The sequence below is a fragment of the Cucurbita moschata genome, unplaced genomic scaffold (genome assembly GCF_002738365.1).
Source record: "Cucurbita moschata cultivar Rifu unplaced genomic scaffold, Cmos_1.0 Cmo_Scf00051, whole genome shotgun sequence".
Lineage (NCBI taxonomy): Eukaryota > Viridiplantae > Streptophyta > Magnoliopsida > Cucurbitales > Cucurbitaceae > Cucurbita > Cucurbita moschata.
This window is the reverse complement of record NW_019268567.1, coordinates 16,869-29,501: the sequence shown is the minus strand read 5'-3', so window position 1 is coordinate 29,501 and position 12,633 is coordinate 16,869. Positions and strand designations below refer to the sequence as shown.

At 32.9% G+C, this 12,633-nt stretch overlaps 1 pseudogene; it reads left to right on the top strand.

Moving 5' to 3' along the window:
* The first annotated feature begins 3,920 nt into the window (after positions 1-3,920).
* LOC111436045 lies at positions 3,921-12,307 on the top strand (annotated as a pseudogene).
* The last annotated feature ends 326 nt before the right edge of the window (positions 12,308-12,633 follow it).

The window sequence follows — 12,633 nt, the reverse complement described above, 5'->3', positions numbered from 1 at the left end:
ATATCAAATTAATGTCACTATTGGTCTATGGTTATTTTTAAGCCTCACACAGAGTCGTACATGGTGATGCTTCACGGGATGGTTGTAGATCTTCTTCGTCTTCGCCTTCTTAGTTTATACGTTTGATTTTCTTTAGTCCTGCATTATTTGAACACGTACATTTACGAATCGTATTCATTTATTTTTTTTTTCAGTTTTGACTGCCTAAGCATGTACAGGCGTATAATAGCAATTGTAACATGGGGCTAAGAAGGTAGGAATCCTTATCACGTTTTCTTTTATTTTTATAAGTTTGATGAATTTTTTAAGGGTTTTAAGGTGTCATAACCTGATTTTCGAGGTTTCGTATCTTGAAACGTGACTAAAAACATGAAAAAGAAAACAAATAAAATAAAATAAATAAAAGATGAAAATGCGATAAAATTTAAATCAAACAAGATAACAAAGAAAATTAAATACAAAATAAAGTCTAATTCAATGCTATTTAAATTTATTTGGGACGAAAATTGAAAAAAAAAAAAAAAAAAAAAAAAACTCTGTGTAGGTCAAAAGAGATTCATTATAGACACTGAATTGATTCGATTTCATAAAATAAAAAAAAATAAATAAATAAATAAATAAAAGGAAGAACGAAAGGTTAGTTTTAAGTTTTAGATCTTAAATTTTTTAAATTCCCAAGTTTTTTATGGAATTAGTATTTATAATTTTAGTATGAAATGAGAATTCCCATTTGTATGGAATTAGTATCTATAATATTAGTATGAATTTTTCTCCGAATTCCCAAATTTTTTTTATAGAATTAGTATCTATAATTTTAGTACGTTGATCTTGGAGTATTTTTTCACCCGTTAAGTTGGGTTGATTCAATCCAACCATTAAATGTATTTTATATATGTGAACTATTATTATTATTAATAAAATAAAATAAAATCGATTAATTAATTAATTAATTAAAAAAAAACTGATCATCTCAAACTAAACTCTCACAACCTTGGTCTAAAATAACTCAGTCCACCTCTTTTAAAACAAGATATTTTGTATTTAATAATTAAGGAAAAAAAGAAAAAAAAATAGTAAGTGACTTTCAAGTTTAAGCGGATTTTGTTCGGCCAAGGAAGTGATGTCATTTGAATAGATCTCACAAGTCATATTTTACTTATACTTTTTCTTAGATCGAGTAGTATTAATTTAATTGTAATTATTTAGCTTTGAGTTAAAAATTAAATATCAAGAATTTTCTATGAATTTTAGGAAATTACGTTAACCTCAATGACTAAATAAACAAAAATAAATAAATAAATAATAGCATTGGCCAGAAATGATCTCAAAAGTACTAAATTGTTTATATATATGAGTACTAAATTTTTAAACATTTATTTATTTTATTTAGTTTTTTTGTTGTTTCGTTTTTTAAGGTGTTTTCAAGACACGTAAGTCCATGGTTGTGTTTTAAGATGAAGGTGATGTTTTATGAAAGTTTAAAGGAAGTATTTCCGCATTTAATGTTCATGTATCCCGTGGCGACCTTAAATTAAGTAGAAAATTTTTGAATCGCTACACCACTTCAAAAACAATCTAAATACGAATTAGTCCCATTTAATTATTATTTTACTTTCAAAGTTCAATTTACATGCTACTATAATAAATTTACTCATTTAGCTTATCACTACACTTTATAATTACATTTGAAAATTTTCAAATTAAAATTTGGTCATACTTTTAATAAATTTATAGGAAAATAAACTTTAAACGTTAACACATAAAAGATAAAACAAGTTTTCACCGACTTTAAACAAAATTTAAAATCAAATTGACCTTTGTCTACCATAAGTTACGAAATAAAAAATAAAAAAAAATCTTTTTCAATTACTTTTTAAACTTAAAAGAGCCAATTTTTCAACTTTAGAAACCTCTCGCACAAATATTTGAATAAACCTTTTATATTATCATAGCCAGAACATTATGTCTATAAACAAGTTTACACCAACTACAAACTATTCCTCATTTAAAATGGTCTATTAGATCATATTCTATAATATTCGAGAAATACTTTTGTTCATCCAAGAGTCATAATCTGAGACTAATGTTGGCATAAGGGCCCATTCTGTTACTCCTTTTAGACCTTGGTACATCGCCCACTATATAGAAATATCAAGTGGCTTAAGGTTTCATTCCGTTAATCCTTTTAAAGCTTGATTAAGCTGCTATGTTAAGTTTACCCACTACTATAAATTAGTTTAAGAATCTCTTAAAGAAAAATCTAGTTCAAAAAAATTATAAATTTTTTTGAGCATTAATGAGTCAAAAAGACTTCACAATCTCTCTTTAACATTCATGTTGAAACTAATGCTCTCAAGTTATAAACATCTTTTCGTTAGATAGGGATAGGATATTAAATGCGGAGTGTAAAATGAAACTTCTTATTAGAACGAAATTTCTTATTGAATATCATACCTTGTTGAATATATTTAGCTTCAATTTTAAAATTTATGCTTGTATTAATTATAAGAGTTAGAGTGGCTTAAATATAAAATGATTTTGTAGATTTAGTTTACATCCTTCTTCTTTATGTTTTGGTTAATTTATTATTTTTTATTAATGTTATTGTAGATTTATTTTAAATCAAAATGGTGAAATATATAAAAGAAAATAGATAAGAAGATAAAATGAAAACTAGTCAATGAAATTGAATTTTTTACTTATATTTATACTGAATTTTAATTAAACCCTCGACAAAATTTCAGAATTGGGTCCTGTATGGGAATAACAAAAACATATTATATTAGTAATATTATTATAATTAATTTTGTGTAACGTTCGTTAGTTTATTAAAAAAAAAAATCACGAAGTCACTGGAATTCTCGCATTTCACACGTCTCCAGAGCTCACACACATCCAAACGCTCTTGATATGAATCCAACAACTGATCACTTCCATGTACCCAAACGAGCAATTACAAGAAGCAATACAAAGAAGATTCAAGTATCAAATTAAGAAAATGATGGACTGGTTGGCATTGGAAAGTGATTAGAAGACTTGCCATTAGTAATTGAATTACCAATTAAGACAATTTATGAATGCCTTATTTTCTTCCATTTGTATTTAATAGCATTTATTGGTGATTTGTAGGTGGTTGTTGAACTTTATTATGTTAGGGTTATCTTTTGGGCCTATTTAAAGGCGTGTAATATTCATGTTTAAAAATGAATTGTTGAATACAAACAAAACCTTTGTGTTTTCTTGATACTTTTTGGTGTTATTCTTTTTCAAACCTTGCTTTAGGTATGATGTTTAAACCGATTCATTGAATTAGTTTTGATCAAGCTAATTCTGGAGTGAATTGTCTTGGTATCTAAGAGTAACCATCATAGATTCCAAGTTCGATCTAAGACTCATTTATCTTCTAACCCGCTCTTGGTTGGAATCAATTCGTTAAGTTAGCTTTCTCTGTGAATGTTTGCAAGGATTCTAGAAGGACTTCTAGCTTTACAAATTCCAGCATTGTAGGCGCTTATCATTTGGTATCAGAACATTTGGTCGATGTTCTTTGGCCGCTCTAGAGGTGAAATGTCTTTATTCTTTGGCCGTTCTTTGGCGGCATTGTAGGCGCTTAGATTTTTATTTTTTTGTATTTTCCTCTTATTTTGTATTCACACAAGCAATTCAATTTGGTCCCATAAAAAACAAAAAAAAATCTATAATAATAATAATAAATTTACAGCCTCTCATTCATGAGTCAATGTTAGTTTCAATATCAAATTAATGTCACATTAGTCAATTTTAGTCTCATTCATTAGCATTAATTCAGATACCTTAAAAACAAAAATCAACTAAGTTAGGAAACGTGTGAATAAACTAAATAAATAAAAACCATAACTTTTTATCTAACAATCGAGGCGGACTAAAACCCAAATCAATTTATGGTGGAGTACCTCGTCATCGAGTCGAGAGAAGGAGGAGTGCAGCATTGGGCACTATCACCGCCGCCAGCAGCTGCACCGGGTAAACCTACGCCAACACCAACCACGACTCCTGCTACGCCCCCTGAACCAGTGGAGTTCGCAACATCACGTACTGCAGATTCAACGTTGGATGCCGATCACGATGATGGTCTGGCAGCAAGATACCGGAGGATTGAAGACCTACTAGGAGGAGGTGAACCACTGAGACTGGTGGCACGCGAGCTCGAAGAAGAGGTGGCCAAACTACATGCCATCAGCGCGAATGAACTGAACTCTTTCGCCGAAGCAAAGAAGAACACGTGTTGGCTGAAGGCAATGCAGGAAGAGATGACATCCATCACTGAAAACAAGACGTGGAGTCTGGAGGACATGGCGACCGGACACCGAGCCATAGGGCTCCAATGGGTGTTCAAACTGAAGCGTAACGAATAGGGAGAAGTTGTGAAGTACAAGGTCCGTCTGGCGGCGAAGGGCTATGTCCAAAAGTAAGGGGTGGACTTCAAAGAGGTTTTCGAGCCGGTGGCAAGGTTGGAATCTGTCCGCCTGTTGTTGGCGATGCGGCACATCATTCCTAGAAGGTCCATCACATGGATGTGAAGTTTGCTTTCCTCAACGGAGAGCTGAAGGAGATCGTCTCTATTCGAAAACCACCTGCATGGCATGCACCACGACTCTGGAATGCGAAGCTGGACAATACCCTGTTGTCTCTAAAGTTCAAGGTTGTGCCTCTAAGCATGGCATGTACACGCACGATCACGGCGAGCAGCAGTTCGCACACCGCTGGGCCACTTTCCTTATCCGGTGGGCATACTCTAGGAGCCCCTTATGTCAGAACCCGTTAGAACTAGTAACTGTCACGACAGCGCTATGCAAAGCATAACGATCGTTATCCTGCCATTGGATGTACGCGTCCGTACCCTCGTGATGGGATAGGGGTACCCCCAAATGCATGAGCACACATAATGCATGAGGTCCAAAACTTTTCCATTTTCATTATCTTTTAATACAACCCCATTAGCATTATGTACATTTCATATCATTTTTCATATCGTTTCAGATATTGTTCATCATTCATATCATATCGTTTCTCATTCTTCAGTTCTCAAATCATACATAATTCTAACGGGGTTATATTTCATGCCATTTATCGTAATTTCATGTCATTCATATCATGCTGTATACACACAATTTAAGAAACCTAACATAACGTTCTATGCTTTTAACATAACATTTCATCATATACACATCATACCATGACATATTGCATCACAATGTATCATATCATAAACAAGTCATAACATAAATCGTAGTCATATCGTTTTCTAACTTATCATAGCCTTAACGTTCTTATACCTATCACAAACAATTCACACATATCAATATATATGACACGTGCAGAACCACGGGGCACATGTCAACAGCAAATATAACCATGCCGATAGTAAGGGCACTTACCTGGCTAGTTTAAGTCGTTGCCACGAATATATCTTTAGTGAAAGTTTGATTCCGTCCTTTGGAATCCAAATCAACCTATGTGCGCCCATGACATTAGTTTCAGGTTTGAGCTATTTCTCTCCTTTACATTGGTTCATTGTTAAAAGTCTTAAAATGTTATATATCTATAATTATATTTTTATTAAAAATCTTATTTTTCATGGTTACTGTTGTATGAGAAAGTAGATGCAGCTATTTCAAGTTATTCTGAGCTTTACTACTCTCTGTATTTACCCTTTGTATTTACCTCTCCTTTTGTATTGTGGTTTTTAATTCTCTAATCTTCTTTTTTTTATCCGTTGCCTTTTAATTTAATTTTGTTCTCATGTATTCAAAATTTCCAATGGACCTCTGTTTCCAAATTTTTCCTTATATCAGTGTTTCCTATTTCCTTATCTTAGTGTTCACTATTCAAGTTTTCTTGGCCATTCTATTCTTAATCTATTCATTTGGCTACTTGATAAAAATTTAATCTAATATTATGGGAATTCTAACTTACTCCTAATAATTTAAACTAGCTAAGCTTAATTTTGCATAAAATAATTTAAATTGACTCATAATAATTATGCATAAATACTTTAAACTTCTCCAAAAAAAAATTTAAAGTAGCTAGGTGTAGTCTTTAAACTTGACTCCAAAAATTTAAATTAGCCAAAGGTAGTCGTACTAATTTTAAACGCTTCGGAAGAATTGAAACTAAGAGGAAAGGATCCGAACGTATCAGACCCAAGCCGAATAAGCTAAAATGTTGACCTTGAGCCATCGAAAGTGTATTCTACAACTGGCTTCGAACCGTTTAAGTGGGATGTAACGACCCTAAATTTTATCTATTTAATCTAAGGTCAATACTATATCTTGAAATGCGGAATTTACATTAAATGGGCTCTTATCATAAATGGGACTTACACTCGCCTTTTATTACCTCGTGAAAAAGGAAACGAATACAAGAGAAAGAAAGGAAAAAGAACAATATTGAAATAATTGTCTCAAACTACCCTATGGTTTATTATGCGATTATAATTCAACCTATACTAATGATGCAAACAGAATTCAACCTATACTAACCTATACTAGGAAATGGAAAACAACTACCCTACACATGTGCCACGGTCCCAGGGTGTACGATGCGCCGTCGATCTCACATGGATGCCTTGCTCTTATCTGAAAAAGTAGAGTAGCACGAGGCTTGAGTATTTCTAGAATACTCAGTAAGTGACCCCCTATCGGGGTTATGCAACAATCACATGCAATGAAGTGATGGGACCTATCTTTCATTTCGTTTTCCTATGGTGCTGTTCTAACGAGTAAACTTTGGACGTGTACCATATACTCTACACACAGCCCATACGTGCGAGTATGGGCTCACCAGCTAGTTCGCACACCGCTGGGCCACTTTCCTTATCCAGTGAGCATACTCTAGGAGCCCCTTATGCCAGACACCCGTTAGAACTAGTAACCGTCACGGCAGCGCTATGCAAAGCATAATGATCGTTGTCCTGCCATTGGATGTACGCGTCCGTACCCTCGTGATGGGATAGGGGTATCCCCCCAGATGCATGAACACACATAATGCATGAGGTCCCCATTACTTCTACATTTATCATTAATGAACATAACCCCCCTGTCAAATTTCATGCTAACATGTCATTCTCATTTTCAATTTACGTATCATACATATTTCTATCGGGGTTATGTTTCCAGGCAGTTTACCGTATTTCATGTGATACAATTCATGCTGTTTACATTCAAATATTCCATACAATCATGCCATAATCATACAAGAACAACATAAACGTCACATGCATTACGTATCACATCAGACTAAACAACATACATAGCATACATTCACGTTCACATGATTACGTACTTAAGCACATCAATCTAGCATACAATTTAATGACACGTACAAATCCACGGGCACGTGCCAACATACAACAAATAACGCGTAACCTACGACGGGTGAACCCCTTACTTGGTAGGCCTTAGCTGAAGTATTCCCTAAAATATAAACGTAGGTTCCTAGCTCCTCATAAACGTTCTATGCTTCCGTTGGTGGTTGGTTCCTATTGGATCATTCGACACCTTCGTTAGTATTTCACAAACATAATTAATTTCCAACTTGAATTTGTGAAATGCGACCTTAAAATGATCTATTTTACCTTAAATGGGGCCGAAACTAAGTCCGGGAGGGTTGAAACGGTGACAAACAGGTTAGAAACAGGTTTCCCAAGCCGAATAAGCCGCCGCCGAGCCGATTAAGCCGCTGGAGCCGAAAGGTGTCGTGCTGCAAACGTGCCACATGGCACAACCAGAGGGTGACGCGTGTGCAGCGGTCTCGGGTCGAGGCGCGGGTTGTCGGGTTGCTCGCGGGTTTTCGATTGCGTTGCGGGTGATGAGCCGGCCTAGGCTGAAGGAAACGTGTAGGTGGGCTGGGCTGTGCGTGTCGGTGTTGGACTGGGCTTGCGGGTCTCGGGTCGGTTGGGTTTTTGCTCTCGGGCCGTGGCTAATGGGTTAGGCCGTAACTGGGCTTACGAGTTTGGGCTGAGGCCACTGGGTTGTAGGAGTCGTCGGGTGTTGGACTGGCTTACGGTGGTTGGACTCGGTTCGGGTCGCGAGATCCAGCCCTCTGGTCCGACTTCGTCTTCCTCACCCGGTTGCCCATGTTATTCCGGCGACCTCTCTCTCTCCTCGTTAACGTCATTTCGACGTCCTTTTTTTCCTCCTTTCCCGAGTCTCTTTCTCCCCCTAATTCCGTTTTTGGTATTGGTTTGGTTCGTAAAGGCCTCACACTCCCGGATCTGAGAGGGTTCGGAAATCTGACGTTCCGGCTCCCTTGCCGATGGTGTACAACGTGTAGGACTCGTCTAAATCTACCCCTGATGTGTGTAAAAGGCTTTGGGATTACTTTTGTTGCGTAAAATGGAGGTTTTGACGTTGATTTCGTAGGGTTTGGCCTCGTCGGAGTTTCTCTATCTTCTTCATTGTCACTTTTTTTTTTCTTCTTTGCAGACGTTCTTCTTGATTTTAAGCAATGTGAGACCTTCCCTTTTTTTTTTTTAATTTCAAATTTTAGATTATTACAATTATAAAAGAATATCACCAGACGATAAAATGAATACTCAGTTGCAATGTAGAAATTTAATAGTTTAGTTGATTTAAGAATTTTTTGAACTTATATTTATACATCTCAGCCAAAATTTCTGAATCCGGCCTTGTGGGAATAAAAAAATAAATTGTATTAACAATATTATTCCAATTAAATTTGTTTTAGATTCATTTTTGTGATTTGGATTTTCTCTCCCCTGGTTGATAAGTTTACCTTCTTAGATTTTATTTATAAAGTAAATTATGTTAAATTAAATTTTTTAATAATAAAAAAATCAAGAATACTCTATTATTTTTTGGATAGAAATTATTAGTAGCTAATTTTAAAAATATCTCTAAATTTTTTAATGTTTCATCAATACTATTAAAAATAAAAAATAAAAAATAAAAAGTAAAAATGTCCTTAACATTAGACTAAATCAACGAATAATTAAAAAATATTTAACTTTTTTGCCAAATTTTAAAAATAAAAATAAGATTATATATATATATATATTATATATATATTCTTTATTAGGAAAAACATGAATCTAGTCAAATAAGGAAATAAAAATTAGTGTATAAATATTATTATTATTATTCTAAGTTTGTTTTTTCTCTATAAATTTCATTAATATCCTCAAATGTTTTAATAATAATAATAATAAAATCAAGAGTATACCTTTGTGACTCCGGAAGAAAAAAAAATCCTTATAATTAGAAATAATTCCTTTTTACCATCCCATTCATGAAAAATAATCGTTTTAAATGTAACAATTTGATAGGCCATAGTAAAATTGGACTTATTCGATAATTTTCAAGTGACGGACATAGTGATAGGTGAGGTAGGAATTGTCATCTTCCATCGTATCCTATTTTTACGTGATAAAATAAACATATAATAAATTCGCATATAATAATTTTGGCCAAGGAAGACTTGCAGGTCCTGAGTTTTTATTTTTATTTTTTATTTTCTATTTTTAGTAAGCACCAAGTATAAATGATAACCTAATTTTTAAAAAAAATGCCAACAAAAAAAAGAAATTAAATTAAAATTCCGATTAATAGTTCTTATACATAAGATTATTAGTTTGGAATTTAAATTTGCAAAAGTTGCAGGGTATTAATTAATTTTTTTAATTACAAAGTATAACATATTTTTCCTTCTTGCAATACCACATAATTTATGTGATAAGAATTGTTAAATTGAGAGTACATTTAGTCGTAACATTTATATAAATATGTATTTTGTAATGTATAATATTGTTCATCGATACATTGAATCTCATTTGATAGTGAAGTTATCCTGATTTTCCCCTCTTCTTCTAGAACGAAACGATAGAAAATGTTTCATCAAACTTCTCCGGTGTCTGCTTCATCAATGAAGAGCCCAAACATTTCTGAAGTTCGTCGTCCTATTGCAAACTTTCATCCAAGCATATGGAAGGACCATTTCTTTTCACCATCATCCGAGGCAATGGTAAATTAATCGTCTATGTTCATAAATTATAATATATTCATACTTAATTATTTATTATTTATTATATCAAACATTAAGTTTTTTTTTTTTTTTTTTTTCCTTTTTAGCAAATAGATGTTGAGATGGAGGAACAAGCTAAACAATTGAAAGGAGAAGTGAAAAAAATGCTAATAATTTCTAATGGAAATCCTCTTAAAATGTTAAGTTTGGTTGATTCAATTCAACGGTTAAATGTATTTTATCATTTTGAAAATGAGATTGATCAAATCTTGGAAAAAATATATGTGAACCATAGTGACTCCACATGTATTGATGGCGATGATGATCTTCACACTATCTCTCTTCTATTTCGACTGCTTAGACAACAAAGTTATAAAATTTCATGCGGTTAAGTTTATTCATCTCTAACTCTTATATTATTATATCAAATTATATTTTATAATTTTTAATAGTTTGATTATTTGTGTGCACATGAATTTGGAGTAGACATATTTACCATATTTGTAGAAAGTAATGGAAAATTCAAAGAATCACTAGGAAATGATGCAAGAGAAATATTAAGTCTATATGAAGCGGCACATATGAGGGTGCACGGAGAAGATATCCTTGAGGAAGCTCTTGATTTTGGTGTCAAACATCTAAGAGATGTTATAACCAACTCAAACACCAAATTTGTTGCTGAAGTTAGCAGTGCCTTGAAATGGCCACTAAGAAAAGCCCTTCCAAGATTAAAGGCGAGAGAGTACATATCAATGTATCAAGAAGATCCTTCCCATGAAACTTTGCTTGCCTTTTCGAAATTGGATTTCAACATATTACAGAAACTTCATCAAAAGGAGTTGAAGGAACTTGCCAGGTTTATATTGATTTGTTGTATGCAATTTCATATTTAACCTACAAAATTACCTTTTAAAGATGATAGATACTATTTATTTTGAAATTATATGTTATTTCTCTCTACAAATTATATTTGATTCTTATTTACATATTTTATATTTTATAGGTGGTGGAAAGATTTGAATGTCGAAACAAATTTTCCTTATGCAAGAGATAGAATTGTTGAGTGCTACTTTTGGACATTGGGTGCATACTTTGAACCTCAGTTCAATGTTGGAAGAAAAATATTAACCAAAGTAATCGCTATTTCTTTAATTTTAGATGATACATATGAAGAACTCCAAGTCTTCACTCGAGCAATTCAAAGGTCATTTGAATTCATCCCTATGGATAAAGATCTTAGCTTTAAAAGCTTGACGTACGTGCTAATAAATTTATTGTTTATCTTTGGAAATGGAAAGTAGAAATAGAAACCCTCTTTTCATCTTTCAAAATTTATATATTAAAATAATCATATTAGTGTAAAGAATTTTATAAACCATGATGTTATTGAATTTTCAGATGGGATAGAAGCATGGTCAATATACTACCTGAGTACATGAAACCTTTATATTTAGCAATGTTAAATCTTTATAAAGAAATTAGCAAAGAAATAGGCAAGGATGAAAGTTCCCTTCACATCCATACCACAAAAGAAGAAGTAAGCTTTCTTGGTCTCCCTCTTCTATCTTCTTGCATTTCGTTTTATACATATAAGTAAAAGTTATTATTTGATTTATTTTTACAGATAAAAAAGCTAACCGGATCATATTTTGAAGAAGCTAAATGGTTAAACTAAAATTACAAACCAAAATTTAAAGAGTACATGAAATGGGGATTATAAAGCTCAGGTTATTCCTTGGTTATAAGCATTTCACTCATTGGTATGGGTGACATAGTAACAAATGAAGTAATTGAATGGTTTTCTAGAAGACCTAAAGTTATTGAAGCCGCAATAATAATTGCTAGACTCATGGATGACCTTGTTTCCCACAAGGTATATATTGTATACTATCCTTCAAAGCAGCACAAACAAAAGTAAACTACATTTACTTATATGTTTTTCTTTTTCAGTTTGAGCAACAAAGAGATCACGTTGCTTCGGCGGTTGAATGTTACATGGAACAATATGGTTGTTTAGAGAACGAAGCTTGCGTTGAACTTCATAAACAAGTTGTTGATGTCTGGAAGGACATAAATGAAGCATGTCTTCATCCAATCGATGTTCCAATGTCTATTCTTATGCGGGTTGTGAATGTTTCCAGAGTTATGAACCTTCTTTATTTGGATGAGGATGGATATACAAATGCAAATGATCGAACAAAATGTCTTATCGAATCTCTTCTCGTCAATCCAATGCCTTGATATATTTTGCAACAAGAAACTTTGTGAGAGGGAAAGTTTAGACTTAAAATAAGTCCTTTGTCTTGGTTAAGGTGGATAGAATGTCTTAGCCACTCCTACTTGTCTTAAGTTAGTATCTTTTTTGTCTTTTTTTATTATATTTTCCTCTTATTTTGTATTCACACAAGCAATTCAATTTCGTCAAATAAGAAAAAAACTACAATAATAATATTGAAGCAATTCAATTTCCTCAAATAAAAAAAAACTACAATAATAATAATAATAAATCTAGGTCTCTCATTTAGTAGTCATTTTTAGTTTCAATATCAAATTAATGTCACTACTAGTCTATGGCTATTTTTAAGCCTCACACAGAGTCGTAATGGTGATGCT